We start from the raw sequence: 18,284 nt of genomic DNA on the forward strand, positions 1-18,284 counted from the left end.
TTCATGCTCTCATATGGATCTGGAAAAATTTATTAATTTTGCTTCCAATTTCCACCTCTCCATCATTTTCACGTGGTCCATCACTGACACTTCCCTTCCCTTCCTTGACCTCTTTGTCTCAATTTCTGGTGATAGACTGTCCACTAGTATTCATTACAAGCCTACCGACTCCCACAGCTACCTCGACTACAGTTCCTCACACCCCGCTTCCTCTAAGGACTCCATCCCATTCTCTCAGTTCCTTCGCCTCCGTCGCACCTGTTCTGATGATGCCACTTTCAAAAATAATTCATCTGACATGTCTTCCTTCTGCCTTAACCGAGGTTTTCCACCACGGTGGTTGACAGGGTCCTCAACCATGTCCGACTCATCTCCCGCGTATCCGCCCTCACACCTTCCTCTCCCTCCCAGAACCATGATAGGGTCCCCCTTGTCCTCACTTCTCACCCCACCATCTCCGCCAACTCCAGCATGATGCCACCACCAAACACATCTTCCCTTCACCCCCCCCCCGGTGACTTTCCACAGGGATCGTTCCCTCTGAGACACCCTGGTCCACTCCTCCATCACCCCCTACACCTCAACCCCCTCCCACAGCACCTTCCCATGCAACCGCAGAAGCTGCAACACCTGCCCCTTTACTTCCCCCCTCCTCACCGTCCTAGGGCCCAAACATTCCTTTCAAGTGAAGCAGCGCTTCGCTTGCACTTCCCTCAATTTAGTCTACTGCATTCGTTGCTCCCAATGCAGTTTCCTCTACAATGGAGAGACCAAATGCAGACTGGGTGACCGCTTTGCGGAACACCTTCAGTCTGACCGCAAGCATGACCCAGACATCCCTGTCGCTTGCCATTTCAACACACCACCCTGCTCTCATGCCCACATGTCTGTCCTTGGCCTGCTGCATTGTTCCAGTGAAACTCAAAGCAAACTGGAGGAACACCACCTCATCTTCTGACTAGGCATTTTACAGCCTTCCAGACTTAATATTGAGTTTAATAATTTCAGATCATGAACTCTCTCCTCCATCCCCATTCCCTTTCCGATCCCCCTTTTTCCAATAATTTATAATTAAAAAAAAATATTTTTCTTTTCCCACCGCTTTAAAAATTTATTTTGATCTATTGTTTTATCTCCACCTCTTAGCCCATTTCGATCCCTTCCCCCCACCCCACTCCCACTACGACGTTCTGCTACTAGCTTGTCCTGCTTGCTACCCTTAATGTCCCCATGAACACATTCCTTAGATTTTATCACCACCATCAACACCCCTTTGTCCTTTTGTCTATGACATCTTTGGCAGTCTCTTCTTGGCCTCCACCTATCACTGGCCCCCTTCCCAGCTCTACCTGTCCCACCCCTTTCTACCAGCTTATATTTCACCTCATTTCTCTATTTCCTTAGTTCTGATGAAGAGTCATACGGACTCAAAACGTCAACTGTATTCCTCTCTGCAGTTGCTGTCAGACCTGCTGAGTTTTTCCAGGTATTTTTGTTTTTGTTCCAGCCTTTCCTTCTTGCCTGTCCTTTCGAAAAGTCACATACACATGAATATTTCGTTCTCAGCTTTGATCTCCTCGTAACCATGTCACCATAATGGCTTTAAGATCATACCCATTAATCTCTATTTGTGTTACTAATTCATTTATTTTGTTCCCAATACTATTTTGTGTTTAAGTACAGCGCCATTAATTTTGCCTTTTTACCATTTTTTCCCCCTTTGACCCTATTTACATATTTTTTTTAATGTTTGTACACTCTGTCCCTTCTTATCACACTCAGGACATCAATACCTAAATAGCTGCCCTGCAATGCTACCATATCATTTTGCTTTGTTAGCCTACGTATCACCTCTCCAGATCCCTCGCCCCTGCACAACCGCCCCCCTCCCCCGCCCCCCCCCCCCCCCCCCCGCCCATTTAGTTTAAAGCCCTCTCTACAGCACTAGTTATTTGGTTTGTCAGGACACTGGTCCCAGTACGGTTCAAGTGAAGCCCATCCCACCGGAACGGTTCCCTTCTACCCCAGTACTGGTGCCAGTGCCCCATGAACTGAAACCCATTCCTCCCACACCAATCTTTGAGCCACATTTAACTCCTTGACTTTATTTTCCCTATGCCAATTTGACCATGGCTCAAATAATAATCCCAAGATTACTTGGAGGTTCTGCTTTTTAATTTAGCTCATAACTGTTCAAATTCTTTTAACAGAAGCTCCTTTCCAGTCCTATCAATGTCATTGGTGCCAATGTGGATGACGGCAATTGAGTCCCTCCACTCCCACTCCAAGTTCCTCTTCACCCCTTAGGAGATGTCCTTAATCCTGGCATCAGACAGGCAACACTGCCTTCGGGATTCACACTTACTGCTGCAGAGGTTAGTACCTATCCCCCTAATTGTACTGTCCCCTACTACTAGTACATTCCTATTTCTTCACCCCTACTTGAACTGCTCCCTGTACCACAGTGCTGTGGTCAGTTCACTCAACCTTCCTGCAGCCCCCACTCTCTTCCACACATCTTGCAAGAACCCTGTAACTTTTGGACAGTTGCAGAGGCCGAGGCTTCTTGAACACTACTGCCTGGGTCCCCATACCTACTTCACTTGCACTCACACCCTCCTGTCCCTGATCACAGACCAAATTGGAATTACGTAAGCTGAGGGGTGTGACCACCTCCTGGAGCAAAGTGTCCAGGTAACTTTCCCCCTCCCTAATGCAGCACAATGTCTGCAGCTCAGACTCCAGCACCTTAATTCGGATCTGAAGTTCCTTGTGCTGCAAACACTCACCACAGATGTGTTCGCTCTGGATCACCTTGGTGTCCAGCAGACCCCACATGCTACAGCAGCAACACATCACCCATCCTGTGGTCACTATTGTATTTTATGTAAATGCTTAATTAAATACTCTTGAATCCCTGCTCTTTACACTTGAAGAATCCTCTGCTTTTTACGCTTTATTGTAATTTTTTTGCACACCAGTATTGATCTTATACTAAACAAGCTATTTTTAAGAAAATGAGAAAACAGATAAAAAGACTCAAGACCTAAACACAAACTAAATACCTTACTTTTACTTTAAAACTTGAAATACTCACCAATCCTGCTCACCAGTTTATCTGCTCAATCTTTAATGGTCTCTCCCCTCTCTCTCGGTGCTTTTTAATGGTCTCTTACTCTTCTCGCCCTCTTTCCCACTGCCCCTCTTGCTCTGTCTCTCTCACTGTTAATGGTCACAGTGCTTCTCACACTCTCTTGTTGTTAAAGGCCCCGATGCTTCTCTCGCTCTCTCACTGTTAAATTGAAACAAGAAACTGCCTTCCACCCTCACCCCCCATACACATTCTATAACCCCTATCCATCCACCCATGCCACTCAGCCCCAATGACCCCCATACCCCCCATGCCAACCCATGCCCCTTTACCAGCATTCAATGGCCCTTCAAACCCCCTACACCAACCCTCACCTCTCTAACTAACTCCCCATGGTCGCTCAAACATCCTATGCCCCCTACATCCTCATGGCCCTGATAAGCCACCTCTCTGAACTTACTGCCAAACCCCTTCCCATCCTGTAAGCCCTTCCTGAAATCACTCCTCAGTCTCTTCTTGATCCAAGGCCGGTTGGTGTCTCATCAGCAGCACCCACTGCCTTCCCAGTGATGCTGCTATTCAATAGAGCTGACAGCCTCTGATTGGCTGGTAATTCTCGGGAGGATGGCAGGATTTCTGCCTCTCTAACTCCAGCCCCAACAACACCCCCCTCCCCCACCACAACTACCCCTCCAGGTCGTTGGTCCCATGGGAAGGCTCACATCTGACTTGTCAAGTGCCTGATTGGCACAAGATGTAGTCAACCTATCCAAAAAGAGGTGACACGGGGACCTCACCAGCTCTCCAGCCGGCAGCGGAGACCGTTGGCACCTTCGTAATATTCCACCCATGGTCCTTCAAGTGGACTCCGTCATTCTAAAAAATCATGGTGGATCTCCTACCTCAATTCTATTTTCCTGCCCTCTCCCCAAGACCCCTCAATTCCCATAGTGTCCAAAAATCTATCGATCTCAGTCTTGAACATACTCAACGGCTGAGCGTTCATGGCCTCTGGGGTAGAGAATTCCAAAGATTCATAAACCACTGAGTGAAAAAAATTATCCCTGTCTCAGTCCTAAATGGCTGATTCCTTACCCTGAGAATTGTGATCACCACTATTTGAGTCTCCAGGCAGGGAAACAGTCCCTCAGCACCTACCTTGTCAAATCACCTGACAATTTTCTACATTTTAGTGAGATCACTTCTCATTTCTCTGGACTTCGGAGAATATAGGCCCATTCTACTTAATCTGTCCTTTAAGGATATCCCTCTAACCTGAGGAATCAAGATGACGTGAAGTGGTTTCCTGCCATTATTTTTCAGATGCAGTTCAAACTGCTGGTGTTGCCTGTTGTTGCTTCTGAAATAGAATGTGTTGAAAATGTATTTAAGCTTCAATGTCATCTCTGTAGTAGTTCTATCGTTGGTAACATTTAATAAATGTCAAAGCTTCCTGTTGATAAAATGTAAGGACTGTAACAGTGGCAGAAATAGACCTTCCAGACTCCAGATAATCAGAGACCAGATGTACCACACAAGATGTGCAACAGGACCCCTTGGAAGTCTTAATGCATTGGCTCCCTGTGGATTACCTCAGAAGTTTGAACTTCTGATGGACATTTCCCCTGCTCCCTGGGACCCTCAGAAAAAGTCTCCAACTCTGAGTTAGAGTCGGAGATTTTGGACAGTTCTGACTTGCTTACCTGGATAATTACATTAGAAATATTAAACAGGAAAATCCTAGTCAAACTCCTGGATAACTATATATCTGACCTCTACGGTTCCCTCCCCAAACCCCAACTACTACCCCCTCACCCCGACTCCCCCCTGATTCAACCTGACTGTAATCCCCATCCTGCCTCCCCACCCTGACCCACCAGCTCACCTCTCCAACACTACTTGACTAGCTCCCGCCACATGACCCCCCCCCGACCCGACCTCACCCAGCTTACCACCCTACCCAGCTAGCACACTACCCAGCTGCTATCCTACCATGCTGCCACCCAACCACCTACCACTCTACCAGGCTGTCGCCCTACTCAATTAACCCCACTGACCTCATACACGTTACCCCTTACCTACTTACCTCACCCACTCTATCCACTTACACATATTCGTTCACCTATTTACTCACCCATACACTCATAACTCACTAACACACTGTGTAGCTATTTGAGACATTTAAACTCTTACGAGGATACAGCAGCAAGTGCCATAAAAAGTAGCGTGGCTTCTGTGCAGATTCTCCTTGCTGCTCCCTCCAAAGTTTCCTGTGATGAGTGAGTTCTGCAGGATCCTCCATCTGAAGATTAGCCAGATAAATCAGCGGAAGGTAAGTGGGTAGTTTTTTTTGTCTGGTCAGGGTTAGAAATTCCGACCATGATTGGAAAATTTGGGTCAGTAATGTAGATTTCATTGTACAGGTTGAGTATCCTTTATCTGATTGCATTTCGGATTTCAGATAATTTTGGTTTTCGGATACTGCATATAGGACTAAGCCTTCTTACATTACAATAGCTGAAGCCTAGCTTAGCTTTAGTCTAGAGTAAATAAAATGGCTAGAAAAGTAAGATGTACCACTGAATAATATCTGTAATAAGTTCCCACCGATGGCACCATCAGCAATTCTGTTTGTAGGAGAGAGTTCACAAGGTAAACAATGCAGGCCAACAATTTTTTTTTAATTCATTCACGGGATGTGGGCTTCACTGGCTGGACCAGCATTTATTGCTCATCCCTAGTTGCTCTTGAGAAGGTGGTGGTGAACTGTCTTATTGAACTGCTGCAGTCCATGTGGTGTAGGTACACCCACAGTGCTGTTAGGGAAGGAATTCCATCGTTTTCACCCAGAGACAGTGAAGGAACAGTGATATATTTCCAAGTCAGAATGGTGAGTGACTTGGAGGGGTTTTTCCATGTGGTGTGTTCCCATCTATCTGCTGCCCTTGTTGTTCTAGATTGTAGTGGTTGTGCGGTTGGAAGGTGCTGCAGAAGGAGCCTTGGTGAATCCCTGCAATGCATCTTGTAGATGGTACACATTGCTGCTACTGTGCATAGGTGGTGGAGGGAGTGAATATTTGTGGGTGTGGTGCCAATCAAGCAGGCTGCTTAGTCCTGGATCGGGTCAAGCTTCTTGAGTGTCGTGGGAGCTGCACTCATCCAGTCAAGTGGGGAGCATTCCATCACATTCCTGACTTGTGCCTTTAGATGGTGGACAGGTTTTGGGGAGTCAGGAGGTGAGTTACTTGTTTCAAGATTCCTAGCCCCTGGCCTGCTCTTGTAGCCATACTATTTATATGGCTAGTCCAGTTCAGTTTCTAGTCAATGATAACCCCCCAGGATGTTGATAGTGGGGAATTCAATGATGATAATGCCATTGAACATCAAGGGGTGATAGTTGGATTCTCTCTTGTTGGATATGGTCATTGCCTAACACTTGTGTGGCGTGAATGTTACTTGTCAGGTGTCAGCCACGCTTCCTGTGCTAAAGGTCAGGTGCGGTCAGCCAACTTCATGTTGGCTCCGGTCAGATATTTTTGCACTAAAATCCAGGTGCAGTTGGCAAAGTTCGTGTCGTTCAGGTCAGAGACTTCCTGTGCTAAAGGTCGATGAGGTTCAATATAAGTGCAGTTTTTGGACAAGTTCGGTTTTCGGATTTAGAATTTCGGATAAAGGATATTCGGCCTTTAACTTCAAGTGTATCTCTTTAATATCTGTACTCCCATAAAATGCAAGCTGCTTAAAACCCTCCAGTTACTTTGCTCTCTACATTGTTTGATAATATGAATATATGACTGTTGATTGCATCACCAAGTGGTACTGGCTGAGGCGAGTTATTCAATCTGGCATGGCAGGCAGGTTGAATTTATGTACACAATTGAAATAATGTGATTATTGCAGAAGTTTTGGCTTAATGATTGTATCTAATGGTGATATTTCAGTTCTCTCAAACTCTCAAACTCAGCCATTGTTTCATTCCTATTAACTAAAAAGCCAAAATATTTAAACAAAGGTATGAGCCAAGAGTTTCATTTTTGGGCATAATCAGCAATCTGGTGCAATCAAAATTGTACTTATTTTTTCCAAAGTGAACTTATAGTTCATGTTTCAGTTCAAACTCTAATGCATAATCATAAATATAAATCTTATATGAACCAATACAATCAGGCAGCATTATAGGGCATAAAAGTTTTGTTTTTCTTGCCTTGCATTAAAATTACTCCTTGATGGGTTTGAGTGGTAGCCTAGTGCAGTTTTATTAACACAACAGAAAATGAGGCAATCGCAGGAAAAAGTATTTTTAGTCAAAGATTATCGTCCATCATCTGTAAGTGATCCAATTAGAAATAACTGAAAATATTTGAATCATTTGACAGTTTCATTGGAATACAATAGTCAGCTTTTTAGTAAGTTAACTATTTGTTTACTATTTTAGAGCTTTCATATTGTGCCTATTAGTGTCCTTGTGTCTTAAAAAATAACTTAAAGAGACTCCTCAAAGGTCTGCAAACAGTAACAGTTAGGGGAAACTTGCCACCATGATACATTTGATCTGGGTGTGTGGGCAGTTTTGTGGGCAGAGCCAGCATCCAGCACTTTTTTTTTAAACCTGTGCAAAAGATTGCAGAAACTTGATTTGTACTGAATATAACTTGTGTTTAAAATTCTATAACCTTTTGTGATAGTTTGGGCGGTTTTCAGTGAATATTGCTACCCCATGCTTTTTCAACAGTTTTATCAACTTGGCTTGCCACCCTCAAAGATTTGTGAACATGCATCCCCTTTAAAGTTTTAATATTTATTTCTTACCTTCCTTTCTTAAAGCATGATTTGACGCTTGTATGTATTAAATTTCATATCTTATGTGTTTGCCCATTTCACCAGTCTGACTATGCCCTCCTGAAGTATTTACTATCCTCCTCACTGTTTGCTACATTTCTAAGTTTTGTATCACCTACAAAATTTTGAAATTATATCCTTCATACCGAACTTAGACTTAGACAACTTCTCGCATCTAAAAATGCACGAGGCAGACAAAGCACGCAGGTCTGTTTTCCATAGCTTGTTTTTCTTGGAACAAGTTGCTAGCCTGAAGTCAGAGGCTATAGCTTGAGGGGTGCCACTCCACATCAAGCATGACTGACCAATAATTTCTCCCGCTCTTACAGTCTGTTGGAAAGATTTGCAGGTTGATAATCTAGTCCTGGAGTGGGACTTAAACCTGGAGTTTCTGGATCAGAGGCAGGGATGCTACCCATTGATCCATGAGACCTCCACTCTAGGTCATATAATACAATGGTCCTAATACACATCCCTGGAGGACACCAAAATATACTTTGCTCCAGTCTGAAAAACATTACTGTTTACTTTCTGTCTCTTAGCCAATCTTGTATCCATTTCCCCTTTAATCCCATGTGATTTAATTTTTCTAACAAGACTATTGCATACACTTTATCAAATGCTTTTTGGAAATCTATTTACACAACATCAACTGTACTACCCTCATCAATCTCCATTATTTCATTAAATGGCTCAATCAAGTTTATCAGACAAAGCTTGCCTTTATACATCTGCATTGGATGACATTAATTAAATCATGTTTTTCCAAGTGACAGTTAATTTTATCCCAGATAATGAGAATCACTTTTTAAAATAAAAAATACTCTCTTCATTGCTCATGCAATGAAGGAATCTCCTGAACCATTAAATATCAATAGTAACAACTTGCCTTAACATGATGAAACATCACATGATACTTTACAAGATAAAAGGATATTGAGTAGAGATTCTTTATTATCCAGCTTGTGTGGGAATGGGTGGTGTCAGTTAATCAAAAATGCCAGCTAATGGAGGATTCTATTTACAATAGAATACAGCACACTACTTGTGGCCTGAACTTCCAAAGAATAAAGTATAAAATATTATGAAAGTACTCAGAAAGTAAAGAACAGTATTCCCTTTACTTCTAATATTCAAACTTATATTAAAACAGAACTTAAATTACAAAAATATTACAGTATACAGGTATTCAAGAGAACTATACCTGCAGATGTAGAAGACATAGGAGATTGGGTCCAAGTACAAGCCCTGGTTGCTTTATTAAATAAATCCCTGATATCAGCTTGCCTATTTGCCTTCTGCCTTTCTGCATGAAAATAGAATGCAGAATGTGCAACTGCATAACTTCTTGTGCAGGGTAATCAGCCTGCCTTTCTGCAAATTTAATCAATGTATCAAAAGCTGAAGTAGCATTAGCCCAAGTTATTTTCTCCTCTTCACTGAAATCTTCTTCTGCAGAGCCTTTTTCAGTCTCCTTCAGCTTTTGAGGATTCTCAACACTCTCCATAATTTCGGCATCACTAACAGTTCAGCCTCCTTGTCAGTTTAACCCACTCTTATATCACACTTTTGTGAGGTTTGCTGATTGAGTGTGTAGAAGGAGTACATTCAACACCTCCATAATTTTTTCCAGGACTTATACTAAATCCTTAAAATCTTCTTCATCAGAAGAGACTTCCAAACATAACACTGGGCAACAATTTTCTCCAAGCAGTCCGCAATGTTGCACATTTTACTGATTCCCAGGCACAGGCCACATTAAAAATTGTATCTTTTATGCTATAAACAGATTGAAAATTTTGTATACGCCTTCATGATTAATTAACTTTCTCATGAAATCTCTTCTGCAATAATATTTCATATTCTGGATGACACCCTGGTCCATAGATTGAATTAATGAGGTTACATTTGGAGGCAGGAAATGGGTAAAAATGTTACAATTCACTAACTCAAATTCATGAAAATTGTCTGGCGATAGAATAGCTTTGCTATTGTCAGGCTTGCCTATTTTCCTAAAATGTTCTTTCACCATGTATTACTCCAAGCATTGTAAATTACAGGTAACTATGCAACACCTTTAAATGACCTGGGACACTTAAATTTTCCAACCAAAAGTAGTTTTACTTGATGTGAACCTGCAGCATTTGCACATGCAAGTACTATAATTCTATCTTTATTCTGTTCAAAATCAGTAGAACCAGATTCACTCGCACTTGGCAGGGTAGAATTTGGCAAACATCGCCAACATAAGCCAGTTTCAATTACATTATAAATTTGACCAAGGGATACATTATATTCAGCAATTAATTTGCAAAAAAAAATCACAGTATTATTCTGCAGCTCATGGTCAGCTAATTTTTGTTCACCGGATACATCTAATCTGCTAATGCCATGACGAAGTTTAAAATACAAAGGCCATCCATCAGAAAATGTGCATGGTTCAGTCAATCTCATTTCCTAATGAGTTTTTTTTTGCATTTTCAGTGACCATTGGGCTAGAGATAGAGGCACCCTCGAAATGTTTCAATGAAAACCTTTGATATAAAACACTGTCTAACTGCTCTAACTTAGACACATGTAAGGTACGACATCATTCAGCAGATCTGTTTGATTCAAACTAATGAAGAACTTCAGCGATTGTTCTTTTTGACCTCTGATATCATATATTGTGGATGAGCCAGCATTATATTCTTTCATCAAAAACTTCTGATTTTCTTCCTTTACAATACATCTACCGATGTCAACTTTCTGCTTTAGTGTCAACACAACTCTTGCGCTTTTCTCTGGTTAATTGGATATCATAATTGCAGGATGGGGGTTTATAATTCACACAATAGCAAAAATAAAAATTACAATGGTGGCTATGAACAAGAAGGACTACCAGTGCCACTACTGGAAGCTTGCCTAGCTGTCTTGAGGTGACCTGGGAAAGTATCAGGTTCAGGATAACTTCATAATTGCTTCCCCTTGGTAAAATGACAATTTGTATTAGGGGAACATCAGAAATTCTGGTTGGTATAGAAGTCGTGTTGGTAGAACGCTGGGTAACACAAAATTTACTGTATTTGAAATCGTGTCATATGCTTTCCTGACGGTAGATACTTTCTAATGTCTCTACCATTTCTACTAGAAATGAAACTTTGACACTGTCTGCTGGGTATAAGTGGGATGGTAATGCCTCCCATAAATGTTGAGGAATGACTGGTCACCATCTTTCTGCTGACTATGTGTCCAATACCTTCCCATCAGAGCATCTTCTTGAGTCAGGCAATGGATTATTTTAATTTGTAACCATGCTATTTTATGATTCAACTGTTGGTCCAACCTCAGAGGAATGTAGAAGATAAGTTTTAATATATACCTTGGAGCCAGGATATGAAGGACAATCTATGCAAATGGTCACCATGAATTGTCCCACCCTTATGAATCTAGGTTTTACCCTCTGCAAGTCCAATGTGTCTTTCCTGAGATCCAAACTCAAAATTGAATCCAGTAGTTTATATGGGGTCTGTCCAAGGTTCTGCATAACTGAAGCATCATTACCTTTCCCTTGATTCCAGCATCATTCTAATAAAGGCCAACATTCCATTAGGGTTCCCGATTGCTTTTCATACCAGTGCATTCAATTTTAATAATTTGTGTACCTGCACACATAAATCCATTTGATTCTTTAGCTTCTAATTTCTCATCATTTAAAAATGTTCAAATTTGCCTTTCTTGGATCCAAAGTAAATGGCTTCACACTCCCCCAAATGCCTTCTAAAAACTTGGACATGCCACTCTACTCTTCCATCTGAGTCATGAATGCAAAGCTGAGATGCCAGCACAGATCGCTGGGAAGCAATACTTGTCACATCTTGTCAATCAAAGTACATTCCCTTTATCCTACTCTTTGCATCCTACCTCCCAACCAATTAAGAACCCATGCCACATGGTTTTCTCCAAAGCTTGTTTTGCTAGAATCTCTTGTGTGGAACTTTGTCAAGTTCCTCTGGAAGTATATTCATTCTTGGGATATGATTTGTCACTGGCAGGTTGAGTTTTCACTGCCCATCTTTAATTCCCCTTGAGAAAGTTGTGTGAGCCTTCTTGAACACCTGCAGTCCATGTGCTGTTAAGGAAGGAGTACCAGGACATTAGCTCAGCAACATTGAAAAAATGGCGATAGTTCCAAGTCATTAGTGCAGTCAGATCTTTGTTGACCAGCACGGACACAATGGGCCAAATAGCCTCCTTTTGTGCTGTAAACGTCTGTGAGTCTATGGCCTGAATTTTTCAGTCAGCGTGCAGGCTCAGCGGGAGCGGGCGGAGGCATCACAGAGCTGACCACCACCCGCGATCGGCTCCACGCCGCCATTTTACGTGAGTGAGTCAATTAAGGCCCATTCAGCGTAAGACGCAAGCCATAGCATTCAGCGCTATCTGTGTGGGCGGGGGGGAGAGGGAGAGTCAGGGCCAGTGCTCTTTTGCACATGCGCACGAAAGAGCGCAATAATCTCCCTGAGGCAATCTCAGGGAGATTGACGTGCTTTTGAAATAAATAAATAAATGGTTTGCAAATTTAATTGAACATGTCCCCTCATGTGACTGTGTCAGATGAGATGGGACATGTTTTTATATTTCAGAGATTTTTTAAAATTTCATTCCTAAAAGCTTTAGGAAACCTTGTCCTGCTCATGGATGAGGTTTCCTAAAAAATGTGAAGGCCACTTTGCCTTTTTGCCTGCCTGCCAACCTTAAGGTTGGACAAGCAGCATCAACAAAGACATTAATTATTTCCTTAATAGGCCATTTAAATATCGGTGGGCGTGCAGCCGACTCCGGCGTGAGACCACCGAAACATTGCGAAACAGTGTGATGACATCAGGACGCACACCCATCGTCATTGTGCATCATTTTATGCACCGGCATGTTGGGCCTGCCCCCGCACGCATACTGAAAAATTCTGCCCTATAAGTCAAGATGGTATTGCGGCTTGGAGGGGAACTTGCAGTTGGTGGTGTTCCCATGTATTTGTTGCACTTGTCCTTCTAGGTAGTAGAGGCTGTAGGTTTGTAAGGTGCTGTTGAAGGAGCCTTGTTGAGTTGTTGCAGTGCATCTTGTAGATGGTATACACTACTGTAACATTGCATAGATGCCAAAGGAAATGATCGCTTAATATGGTGGATGGGGTGCTGATCAAACAGGCTGCTTTGTCTTGAGTTCTTGAGTGTTGTTGGAGCTGCATTCATTCAGACAAGTAGAGAGTATTCTTTTACACTCTGACTTGAGCCTTGTAGATGGTGGACAGGCTTTGGGGAGTCAAGATGTGAGTTACTCTCCACAGAATTCCAAGCCTCTGACCTACTCTTGTAATCGTAGTGTTTATATGGCTAGTCCAGTTAACTTACTGATCAATGGTAACCCCCAGGATGTTGATAATGGAGGGATTCAGCATTGGCCCAAATTTAGCTTCACACTGTCACAGAATCATTTACATTTCCCAATTATATTTTTGGTGACATGTGCTCTCAGGGAACATAATTTTAAAATTTATAAGTTTAGTTATGAAATGTAGATAATTTTGAGTATGAGCCAAAGTACCTCTTGGGTGAGTAAGACTGTTCAAGTGTATGACTTGATTGCCTATTGTTTCACCTTGATCTCTAATTGAAGCATAAAACATAAAATTCTGTGCTGAGAAAATATTTCCACTGGCTGGAAACACAGGGTCCAAGACTTAGAATAGGCCGGGCCATTTAGGACCACGATGAAGAGAAATGTCTTCACTTAAATAGCTGTGAGTCTTTGGAATTCTCTACCTGAGAGAGCTGTGGATGCTCAATGTCTATGAGAGCATTAGTATGAGCTCCAGGCCATTTTAACTTTGGCACCTCATTATCATGTTACAGCATGGACTCTCGCCTAAATCTAACAGTAATAATGATGAGGCCAGTGGGTGAGAGCTGAATTTAGTGTGGCTAGAGGATGTCATCAGGGATCTAAGGGAACAGTCCCACTGGTGGAAAGGTAATTTTGAGGGCCTGTGAGTGGGGTGCAGGTTTTAGTGGTGCTTGCAGTGGAGGGGAAGAGAAGGGAAGCCTGGGGCAGGGGAGACACAAAGTCTGTTTGTGGGCCTAAAGAAGCCCATGATTAAATAGAACTTTAAAAGTTCAGTTTACCTGGGCTTCTCGTGCCCTCAATGTGCCTGCCATTAGATTTCACTGGAGGGCCGGACACTGGATTAAGCTGCAATGATTGACAGTTACATTTGTGTTGGGGTCCAAATGACATCATCAAACTCCACCTTAAAATATTGATGAGACATCCTACTCTGTTGAAAACATGACAGTTAAATGGTGGCAGGCATGAACGCATTGGGAAGTGCTGGATATCTTTTTAGCCACCCATCTGCACTGTTCCCACCAGGTGGCCATGGTTAAAAATTGGGCCTCATGTATTCACACTTATAATCAATTCTTAGCCTTCATTGACTAATATGGTTGTGTCAGCTACAGCTCACTTGGTAGCACTCTTGCCTCTAAATCACAAGGTTCTGAGTTCAGATACCCCTCCAGAACTTCAGCATAAAAAAAATCACTCTGGTGCAGGACTGAGGGAGTGCTGCACTGTCTTTTGGATGAGACATTAAACCATAGCTCTCTCTGCCCTTTCAGGTCAATGTGGAAAATTCCATGGCACTATTTGAAGAAGGGCAGGGATCATGCCCTGCTGTCATGGCCAATATTTATCTTTAATCAATCTCACAAAAAAAGAATGATCTGGTCATGATCATATTGCTGCTTGTGGGAGCTTACTGTGCACAAATTGGCTGCTGTGTTTCCTACATTACAACAGTGGCTACACAAGTATTTCATTAGCTGTAAAGTTTTTGTGATGCCCAGTCGTCATGAAGAGTGCTATATAAATACAAGTATTTCTTTATTTCTATTCATCACTAGCTTTACCTGATAGATACTGCTGTGCACTGCATCTGTTGCAGAGTTCTGCAATCCCTCACAAAATGGTCAATTCACAAGACAGTAGCAAGCTGAGCAAGACTTTTGTCAACTGTAAAGTAAAATACTTATCAAGTGAAGCAATTTGATTCTATAAGCGAGAATTTTTTTCATTGAGTCAATACACATTTCCACTAGCCATTAAATTGTAAATTGACTTACTCCAGTTTAAAGTAAAATTCTTTGCAGATGCGGGTTTGTCTTTGGGATTATTAAATCAGCTTCTTCTGGGGCCAGATATTCACACTGAACCATAATTTCTGTGCAGAGAACACTCTTTATATTCTGAGGCATGAATTGAATGTTTTCTTCTGCTATATCTGGTATTTCAAAACCTTTGACATTATCAAATGGATTGACATTTCAAATATTTGCAGTTCTCAGCAGGTTCTAATTCATTGGAGGTGAACGCTAGTCTCCTCATATTGTGGCACAGCAAGTGATGTGTGTCCATTTAATCACAGCTACATAAATAAGATCAAATGGCATTATGGCTTTGGACCCTGAAAGCTACAGGATGCATTGATCCCAGGGACAGAGTGATTATGGGCTCAAAATATTCCAAAGAAAACTTATTGTCACACTGATAACAGTGAGCCAAATCATACACGATGTGTTATTAAGGTTTGCCTTGTACTAAAAGGTATGAATATTCACAGACATTCTTCTATCAGCATTGCTAACGAAATATGTCAGATACATGCTGCTCACCTTTGCTATTCAGAAATAGGTATTGGTTTTGTGTAGCACTTGTGATTTAGGCAAGTGAGATTTGGACCTGTATGAAATGGTTTGCACCTTTAGCAGTCAAACAAAAACATTGTCTGAATTCCTTAGTAGCTTGGTTTGGGGACTTTTTAACATGGTGGATGGGTTGGAGAGGATGTGGACTGTCATCCACAGAACCAACTTCTTGCCCCACATTTATTGTGGTAGACTCTGGAATTTGAACAAGCATTTTGCACTTAACTAACTTTTGCAAAGAATAAAATATAAATTACAAGCATTTGCAACATATATAAAGGCTACTGACAATTTTACCCTGGTATTGGAACCATTTACCTTTTAAGTGGACAGATCCCTTTAATGTACCACTGCCCATCTCAGAAAGATGCCCAATTTTATCTCATTGGTCCCTTATAATGGAACTGAGAAATGTCCTTTACCTTTGTTGCCCTTTGGGGATCCAGATTACAATCTAAGCATGCCAAGGCATGCATTTCTTTCGGTTACCTCATGGAAGGATAACAAAAAATAACTAATGTACGCTGGTCATGAACGCTGAACTTTACAAGACAGTTATGTTTTGAAATGTACCTTTAATTCAAAGTAAAACAGAACTCCAGATAAACGCTTGAGCTCAGAGACATGCCCATGTGATCCAGTTGCCATGGAGAGAGAAACTCAAACAGAAATTCATTGAAGTGGGGTGGCAGTTTGAACACCTTTTCACAGTTGCTCATATAAAAAGGACAGCTGCTGATTGAGACACAGAAACAAAAATGTTACTGCTGTGGAAGAGTGGGGGGAACTGTTTTAGTGTTAACGACCAAGCAGGATGCTCTTGAGAGTTCAGTTTCTGTTCAAGCAGAACAGAAAGGTCTTTTGAATATTTAAGACATTGATATTCACCAAGGTGTGCCTTGCTGGTGATAATTGTATCTGAGAAAACTTGTGCTGAGTGGAACGATTGTTGAAAGAAACTGTAAGTTTAAACCTGATGTGGTGGGGAGATGTCAAACTCCTGTGGTGAGCTGGGAGTGACTGTGGAATGGTTCCTGTAATACTACGTATGGGCCAGATGCGTGGCATTGTGCAGAAGTGCCCCATAATAAGCATTTTGGTTTTGTTATTTTATTATTGCAAAAATAACTTTTCTTTAGTGTGTTGTATTAGTTGCCTGTTAATTAATGTTTGATTTACTGTTGATTTTAGTGTTTGTTACAGCAAAAGCCTTAAAAAATAAAATCTTGTCCACCAGTTTATTTCTTTTGTCCATCTTGGAAATTCATCTCTTTAAATGTTAATGCTCTCTTTCAGCATTTCACCTTGGAAGTTAATTTGATCACTTTTCTCCCAGTGTCTATCTATACAAAATCTTTACAAGGTCAACTTATCCTTTACATAAATTTTACCTCAACAATATTGTTCTCCTTGAAAAATTATTCTAAAAACTTGAATCTCAGACTGGCCTCATCCTCCCCCCCTGCTGGAATACCTAAGTCACATGCAATAAACAGAAGGTAAAGCAGAAGTACAGACCCCGCAAACTTACTCCAGTCAGCTTTAAGTGAATATTGTAACACAATGCAAGCAAAACCCTCCATTACCCTGATCCATTCATACAAATGATGATTCCACACACATGATTCAGCAATATGATCACTGTGAGCAATGAACAACAGTAACAATAACTTAAATTTATACAGAGCCTTTAATAAAGAAAAGCCTCCCAAGGTGCTTCACAGAAATGTAATCTGATTCAGACAAAGAAGATTGTCACCCAGCCAAATGAGGGAAGGGTGACTAGCAGCTTAAGAACATAATAAATAAAAAATGGGAATAGGCAAACATCATCCAGGCCTCAGAAATCTGCTTTGCCCTTCAGTAAGATCGTGGTTGATCTTCTACCTCAACTCCACTTTCCTGTCCAATCCCCTTGATTCCCTTAAGACCTAAGTTTAAAAAGGATCTTAAAGGAAATGGGAGGTGCAGAAATGGAAAAATTTAAGGAGGGAGATATAGAGCTTAGGACCTAAACTACTAATAATGGGGTGAAGTAAATAGAGGATCTGTCATGAACTTATTGAACCTACTTTTGATTTAAAGGCCAGAGTTGGAGGAACGCAGAGTTCTCAGAGGATTGTTAGGCTGGAGATGGTTGTAGAGATAAGAAAGGGTGAGACCAAGAAGGGATTTAAATATGAGAATTTTTAATTAGAGGTATTGGGAAAGTGGGAGTTGATGTTTCAGCAAAAGTTCAATGGATCAGCCAGCATAGAAATGATGGGCGAGTGCCACTTGGTGAAGGTTAGAGTAGGAAGCACATTAATGAATTGGGGTCAAGTAGAACTCCAAGGTATGTCACTTTTCCACAGACCCCAAGGGAACTTGATGATGAGACTAAAGCCCTGTCAAATATCTCCTATCAATTTTTTTTAAAAATTGTATCTTATTGAGTTTGCTGAAGAAAAGCCAGAAAAGAATGTTGTGTAACTCTAAATCTGCCCTTGTCAACTGGAGTTGATAGATTGTAGATTCGTGAAATGAATAGTTGTGGTAGAATTTTGTCACATACAATCCACGGGTATGTTTGGAGGAAGAGTAGAATGCAACATTCAGGGAAATAATTTCTT

At 41.6% G+C, this 18,284-nt stretch overlaps 1 pseudogene; it reads right to left on the minus strand.

Annotated features, from left to right (window-relative positions):
* Positions 1-9,594: 9,594 nt before the first annotated feature.
* LOC121277766 overlaps positions 9,595-18,284 on the minus strand; it is a 34,822-nt pseudogene continuing 26,132 nt past the window's right edge.

This window comes from Carcharodon carcharias, chromosome 5 (assembly GCF_017639515.1).
Source record: "Carcharodon carcharias isolate sCarCar2 chromosome 5, sCarCar2.pri, whole genome shotgun sequence".
In the NCBI taxonomy this organism is placed as follows: domain Eukaryota; kingdom Metazoa; phylum Chordata; class Chondrichthyes; order Lamniformes; family Lamnidae; genus Carcharodon; species Carcharodon carcharias.